The 7,565-nt window shown below is 41.8% G+C and overlaps 1 protein-coding gene across 7 annotated transcripts in view; it reads left to right on the plus strand.

The window, feature by feature from the left end:
• Positions 1 to 131: 131 nt before the first annotated feature.
• Positions 132 to 7,565, plus strand: part of FAXDC2 (fatty acid hydroxylase domain containing 2) — a 21,768-nt gene continuing 14,334 nt past the window's right edge. The window contains exons 1-5 of one of the 7 annotated variants that reach the window (XM_009285804.2): positions 132 to 581; positions 2,278 to 2,523; positions 3,529 to 4,077; positions 4,176 to 4,315; positions 7,043 to 7,107. The gene's annotated coding sequence lies outside the window, so the exon portion shown is untranslated. Of the gene's footprint in view, positions 582 to 2,277; positions 2,524 to 3,528; positions 4,078 to 4,175; positions 4,316 to 4,517; positions 4,673 to 7,025; positions 7,108 to 7,565 lie in introns of those variants that run through there. The other 6 variants (XM_009285803.2, XM_019473860.1, XM_009285805.2 and 3 more) reach the window with 6 other exon arrangements.

Consider the following 7,565-nt stretch of genomic DNA (forward strand, 5'->3'; position numbering starts at 1 on the left):
CCAACGTCCGCGGGCGGGGGGAGGCATAAGGGAGTTAGGTGCCGTCCTCTCCCTGAGGGAACGGGGGCCTCGAGGCCGGGCGGCCGTAGGCTCGGTGGACTTCCAGCGTGCCGGCGCGGGGAGCCCCCCAGCAACCCCGCAGCCAGGGCCCCTGGGGCAGGGACAGTGCCAGGCCCTGGCTGGACATCCCCAAAAGAAATAGCGTCCGCCCCTCCCTCGCCAAAGGGAGGCGAGCGGGTCACAGCAGTGACCCTTAGGCCGCGGCCTGCGTCAGGCCTGGGCCGCTGCGAGGCGTGAGTCTCCCGGCGGACTCACGGACCTTTGCTGCACGGCCCAGCCGTGGGTTGCGGAGCACGAAGAGGGTGTAGTTTTCAAGGCTGTGAGGGCACGCTGCCGCTGTCCTGGCACGTGTTGCTCATACGTTGTGGTGCGTAGCAAGCTCATTAGCTGAGGAAGTCCTGCCTGTTCCTGCAGAAGCTTGGAAGTTGTTGTTCAAGTACCTACCATGCCTGCAAACCTTTAGGCTGACTTCTCCTGCTCCAGAAATGCTAAAACACATTAGCAACGGAAGTTTGTATCCGGTAAGGCAACATAATGTAACTTCTTATGTAACATAGCTGCCAACACTTGCTTTGCTGGCTGATGCTGACGGCAGATACTGAATTTATTTGGAAGCTTGTCTACTAATAATTAAGCTTAGATAGTATTTCCTTCCTTTTAGACTGCCAGCCTTCTGGACAGCGTTGCATCTGCTATAAAATACTGCAGTTCTGGTACTGCTGCAGAATTGTTATCTGCCTACCATTTGGGAGTCTTTCCTCTCACTTAATCTCAGCTACTTGCCTATCATTTTGATACAAGTATCTGGAAAAACAAATCTTGATATCTTTTATACTTAAGGCATAGTTCAGTGTCTCAGATTTAATGTTCCTACCTCAACAGAAACATAACACTTAGAAAAGGAGAGGTTTTTCCAAGGGCTGCTCGCTATCAAGTGACCTTGGTGCTGTCAGCATCTTACAACATCCCGTTACTGAACGTTATTTTGATTCAAAGTTTATCTTCATAGATTATAGATAGTACCATTTTGCTTTCTCAGCTCTGCAGTCTCTTGCGTTGTGTAATTTATATATTATGCAATATGCTAGACTGGCAGAAAGTAATCACCTTTCTTCCCGTGGTCACTTGAGTTTGGGATTTTGTCCAAGAAAACATACGTTGTTAGCAGGTAAATATAGCAGGTTAGATTACGGCACTCTGTAAATACAAGGTTAGAATTATTTTTTTTCCTAAAGAGTTCAGAGCAAAATACGTATGTTTCTTGCTCATAAATCCAGCCCTTGAAGGTATGTTGAATCCAGGGAAAAAGGGAGGATGAATCTTCTCAGGACACCGAAAATATGCGTGCCTTGCTACTCTAATAAAAAAATGTATTGCAGGAAATAATCACTTGTGATAAATTATGCTTGTAATGTTTAACCGTTTGCATGTAGTTTAAAAAAAAAAGCTATTTGAGGATGTTTACAAGTACTGGTGGTGAGAGCTGGAAACATATTTTGCTCAAGGGGGTCAGAATTTGTTTTTTCAATCATGGCCCATTTTCATCATGGCTAATAAAGATGATGAATAGCTGGAAAAGGCACCCTGCTCTTTAAAAAAATCCTATAGTTCTTGTAGTTGGAAGTTATCAACCTTGCTTCCAAGTCCAGCACTCCAAAGCAGGTTCTTAAAGAGTCCTCCCACCCTCTATGTGGTTAAGACCACAGTAACAAAATAGTTTGTGTGTGCAGACCTACTACATCACAAGGTGTAAGAAGGGGCTTTAGATCAACATTTCCATGTTAGTCAGCTTGAGCTGCATGTCCTGGATTGTGCCCTGTTGAAACGGCTGTGCCTTTCTTTTAGAGCTTAGTAACAGCACCACAAATGGTAGAAAACTTACTTACGGAAATCTTAAAACGTGAATTGAAAGTTAAAAGATGCAACTATCGCTGAACATGTTTGAACCATAATGGCAAGGCCATCATTTACATTTTCCTAACCCTTCCATTGCTCCACAGATGTTTCTGAAGTGTACCACTGCAGTACTCGCTGGTGGCACACGCGTGCCCTGGCAGATGGTTAGAAATACAGTTCAGAATGTAGGGAATTAATGATTAGGTGAGGTGCACTAAGTTCAGATTCCTCTTCCACGTTAGAGGAACTGTCAGTGTGGGTTTGTACAATCCTGAAAGATAATTCATAGTTTTTCCCCTTCTAATGTTTTTTTTCAAACAGCAAAACAAACAGTGACTGTTACAAAAACTGTGGAGAGTGAACAAAGAGAAGTTATTTTATGAAGCGTCTGATCAAAAAGCCTTTCTGCTGAGAAGAAATCAGACTCCTCGCATGCCTCAGCAAAGATCGCACTAACGTCGGAGGGTTTGTGGTGAAGACGCCAGTGCAGGGCACAGGCTGGCCAACAGACAGAAGTGGCTTTTAGATTACTGCCAGCCTGCGCTAGACACAGACTTGCAGCAGAAGGTAAATTACGTTTACATCCTTGTAACAAATATGCTGAGCTGTCTGTTCCTATTGGGTACAAATATTCCAGAGATAACCCATGTCGGAATTGAACAGCGGTTAAAAAGAAACACTGAGGTCTCTGAAATTCACTGCCTTATCACCCACTTTTGGCTATTGGGTGAACAGTCCTCCCAGTGCAAGCTCAAGTCCGAATAAAGATCGGCACAGGACAACATTCGTATGGCACTCCTATCTTGAAATGCCAATTTCCACTTCCTCCTCTGCACATGTGTAAATAGTTTGAAGGGATTGCATTCTTGCCTGTTGCGTCTGCTGTCTATGATAAATAACAGTTAGTAGCAACAGCTAAGAATTACAAACTCTTTCCCCACTAGGGAATAGTTAGGATTAGTCAAGAGAAAGTGTCAATGAAAACAGTAACACAGTCTTAAATCTGAAATGAAGCAACAATGAATGTTTACCTCACTAAGAGGACAAACAGCGTGAAGTTGGGAGGGGAGTTCTGGGAGTACTCTCCTTCCAGAAAAAAAAAAGTTAATTGATAAAAATACAGATGTAGTGGTAGGTACAAGAATCCAGGCACAGACAACGAGGCACCGCCATTATTCACGCTTGCCAATCTCTCTGCAGCTCTAGCTGCTGCTAGCTTGAGATGTTGCTTACCAAACAAGAGCGTGTGTTGCTTCACCTGTGAACGGCCATACAAGGCTAACTGCGAGGCAGGGGTGATATTCCTTGTTTTTTCTTGTGTGGAAAAATAAATCTGGAAGGTTATGGTGAGTAACACCCTCAATTTTCAGAACTTAGTTCGTATTAGAGCACTGTATATTAGGTAAGTAACATAGATTGAGGCCACATTTGCATAATAAAGACCAATGCTACTGCAAATTACATCTTGCTCTCTGCAATACCATAATTACAGACTTTATGGTCTGTAAACATCGTATTTAAAGACAACTGAGCCCAAGCACATTCTAACCTATTTGTATCTTGTCCTTACAGATGGAACCAATTCCTGTCACTGGCTGAGGACACTATATAGCAACAGCATTGTTGTAATTTATAGATTTGGTGCAACACAATGAAAATTGGACTGCTGCTTTTTTGCGAAATTCCACAGTAACCCTTACTGCTTTTAGCGAATACACCTTTGACCCATTTGGTTGCACTGGCACTATTTTGTGCTCAAAACATGAGTTAGTGCATTATAAAGATTACTTATCGTTAAGGTGTAGGTGGCTTTTTTTATTCTCAGATACAGCCATTAACTCGTGATGAAAAACTCTTACCTGCAGAGATGTATTCCAAATGCTTAGCTGAGTGACAGCATGCGCATATGCACAGGGAACACTGCCAGTACTAACAGTGACATGGCATTGGCTTCACATGATTTATCTGGGAGGGGACAGCCAGCTCCTGCTTGGAAACACACCCCCGTCGCCTTTGCCTAAACCCTCATAAAGTTTCCACAGCGGCAGTGAAAGGTGAGGAGTTGAACTCTGGGCTCTGAATAGACACAAAGGACCTCTCCTAGGCTACCATCAGCAGGAGGTAAGCAAAGGATGGGCGGCCAGAGTTCAGGGCTTGAAAAGATATCATAGAAACTTTGAGGAAATAATTAAAAGGCAATGTCATGTGTCTGTTTAAAGTACAATTGTAAGCTTTTCTAGGAACTGTGGTTGCCTTCAGATCTATGCAGTGCTTGGCACAGTAGGACATCCACCAAACACAACGCCCAGTCCTGCATCTGTCCACAGCGTGGCTGATAAGCAACTTTTTGGGTGACCGGGTAAATTGTCCTTATGTTTTCCTTTCTGTACGTTCTATACTTTCATAGATAGTCGTAGCCTTTTTTCTCTCAGGCGTGGTTGTTTTCCACTGTCTATGCACTATAAAGGCTGATTCCAGTGAAGTAAGGTCTACAACAGAAGATTCAAGCAGGAGGGAAAAAGGAATACCAAGAAACTGTGGTAGGCAGCCAGTCCGTCACAGCAGACATACCTTGCTACTCAGCTGCGCCTGCCAGCAGCAGAACTATTTGGCTGGTGTCAGAAGAAGGATACAATACAGTACAGTACTGGGTACAATACAAGGAGAAGTGGGCACTTGTGCAGCCTCAGCTTGGGACTGTCTGGGCAACAGAAATGTAAGGGGACAGCAGAGGTGGGACATAAATAATAATGTAAATGTTAAAACAAACGTAAAAAACATGGCAGTCCTTTCCTTTTCAGATTATGTTGAGCAGTTTAAAACACGACTTAGACAAACTAGCTTTTTCTGATACCTGAAGGGGAAAATTCAGTGAAAAGAGATATGTGACTTAATGAACAGTTGTTGGACAAATGATGAAGTATATAGAAATAATAATTTAAAAAATGTATTACAATTCTTTATTGACTAGTGTATGTTTCCCCTTTAACGTCAAGAGACTGACTGGAAAAACAATTACTTTTACTTTAGGGTTGAGAATTTGGTTTGGATCAGATTTTGTGTTAACTAATTTGAAATAACTAAAAAGGAATTTTTTTTTTTTTTAAACACCTCCATTTCTAGCTAATATTTGGAAATAGCTGCAGGCAGCTGGGATCTTCACTGGTTGATTCGGGGCTGTGTAACATGCCAACATAAGATCAGTGCCAAGCAGTTGAATGGCTTTTTTGTTTGCCGAAACAGCCATGGTTACACAAATGCTTTTTTAATGTATTTGGTATATTCTGAATCAGAAAAGACATTATCCAACAAAAAAGAGTAGGTGGTAATGAGATGTTGGGGAAAACCTAATCCATCAAAATTTATCTTGTTTTAATGTAAATAGTGTAAAATTTTGTCCTGTAAATGTGACTTAATAAAGGTAGTGTATTGAGATTTCGGGTAGAGGGAGGACAAGCAGACACAGCAGTACTGTTTCAAACTGGAAGTCTTTGTCCAAGCAAGACTTCTGTCATAATTTGATTATTTTAAAAGGAGTACTACTAGAAATGTGATTACAGTTTTAACTTTCCTAAACTCACAGAACGTTAAGACTCAATCAAGCAATGGCCCTTTCTCCTCCTAAAAACTCAACAGAATCACATTTTCTACTGTGCTCTGCTCTCTAGCTCTTCGCATGCAAAGATTCAGCAGGGTTTGACTCAGCACTGCTGTATGGAGGAACCATTCTGGAGCATCAGCCTTCCAGCAAGCAGCTGAGATACCCCTTTTATGTCTGCCTCTCTGAGATCTTATGTTGTCTACTACAAGGTCATCAGAGTAAAATAATCTCTTTAACCACAGGAAACTATGGCCAACACTATTTACTGTACTGTCCCAGCAGCTCCTTACTGGGTGGTTGTAGAGAAGACAGGGAGCTGCACAGCAAAAGGGCAAGGGATGAGAGTTATAACAAGGGAAATTCTGATTAGATACTAGGGGGAAAGAAAAAAAAAATTACAGTGAAGGTAGTCAAATAGCGGAACAGATTTCCCAGAGAAGCTGTGGAATCTCCCTCCATGCAGATACTTAAAACTCAACTGTTCAAAGCTCCGAACAACCTGCTAAGAAAGCTGGAATGGAGCAAAGCCTCAGAAAGGAATGGATTATTCAAGCTTGACATATTTCAAGCATCAGTAGTGTTTTCTTAGAGACAGTGGGCACACCTGCACTGAGAGGACCTGTGTGACAAGATGGGCATATAGTGCATGTTACGTAACATAAAATGCATCATTGTGATCAGAAGGTCTTTTGCAAATGAAGATAAGACCAATTTGTCCTGTGGTAAGTTATTTACACAGTTCTATTCAGGCTAGCAGGTGATTGCTGTGATTGCTACTTAGAGGTTTTCCTCATCAGATATGTTAGGGTCCAACTATATTTTTTCAATAAAGTTGCGATTGGCAAACTTGATATATCGGAGAAAAAAAACATACGGAAGAGCTCATAGACTGGCGCTAGTAGCTCACAAAGTCTAATAGCAAGGAGCTCTAGATCTGGGGAAAGACGAGAAGTCCTAGGACACTGTGACTTCCTTACATTCTCATTTTAAGCAATAGCACCTTAGGGCACCTCTCACATTACTTTTTGTGGCCAAGGGAGACAAAGTTAACTTGTTGTTGTTTTTTTTTTTTTAAGGCTGCTACCAAAAGTCAGCATTTCCCATAGGAGTATATAACACCCTAGTGTCGAAATAGGTGGTTGGGAGTTTGAGCTCATGGTTTCAAGTTTCAAATCACTTTTTGCCTGATTTTTTTTTTTTCTTCTCAGAACCGTTTAACATCAGTTTCTTCCACTAAAGTGGAATTTTGGTGGACTGGCCTTGTCTTTTTCTGTCCATGAGGACAGAGCAGGAACCCAAGCAGGAAGGTGTCCAATTTTTCTGTTTCGTGCCCCTTGATCTGCATACTAACATGTAACATAGGGAAACAGAGCTGGCAACACCTGTAAATAAACAGAGTTGCATTTGTAAGAATGTACCCGTAAAGCTATCACTTCAAAGCTAAAGTATAACCTCCTGTCTAATACAGGGACTTTTTTCTGGCAGTGTATTCCTCCTTTCTGAAACGCTGCAAGAGGAGTACTCCCAAGAGGCTTGTTAGCATCATAAAGGTAACAGAATATCATCTTTCTAATGAATAATTTTCCAACTGTTTTTCTTTGTACCTTAGAGAGGTGCCTTTCTACCTTCTTTGTACTTTCCTTTTTACCTTAGGTAACATAGTTTTCCTGTGCTTGAATATTCCTCTGTGTATGAAAAGCAAAATGGATTAAATTCTGCAATCCTCAGTAATCTGGCCTTCATATTATTAGCATTCATGTGTGTGTTCTTAAAGGCCAGGTGAAACCAAGAAAACCTTAAGGAATGTTTTGTTAGCTTTTGCTAATTATAATTTATGGTAAGAGTGCAGCAATATAAAAACAGCTACTCAATAATCCCTAGGACAGCCACAGCACATCATGAAACGCAGAGGTCTTTCCATGGCCATGGACAGCAGTGAAGCCCCAGCAGCTACTTAAACCTTCGGTTTGATTTTTTTTTTTTTTTTTTTTTAACAAAAACAAAAAAA

The sequence above is a fragment of the Aptenodytes forsteri genome, unplaced genomic scaffold (assembly GCF_000699145.1).
Source record: "Aptenodytes forsteri isolate BGI_AS27 unplaced genomic scaffold, ASM69914v1 Scaffold54, whole genome shotgun sequence".
NCBI classification, from domain to species: domain Eukaryota; kingdom Metazoa; phylum Chordata; class Aves; order Sphenisciformes; family Spheniscidae; genus Aptenodytes; species Aptenodytes forsteri.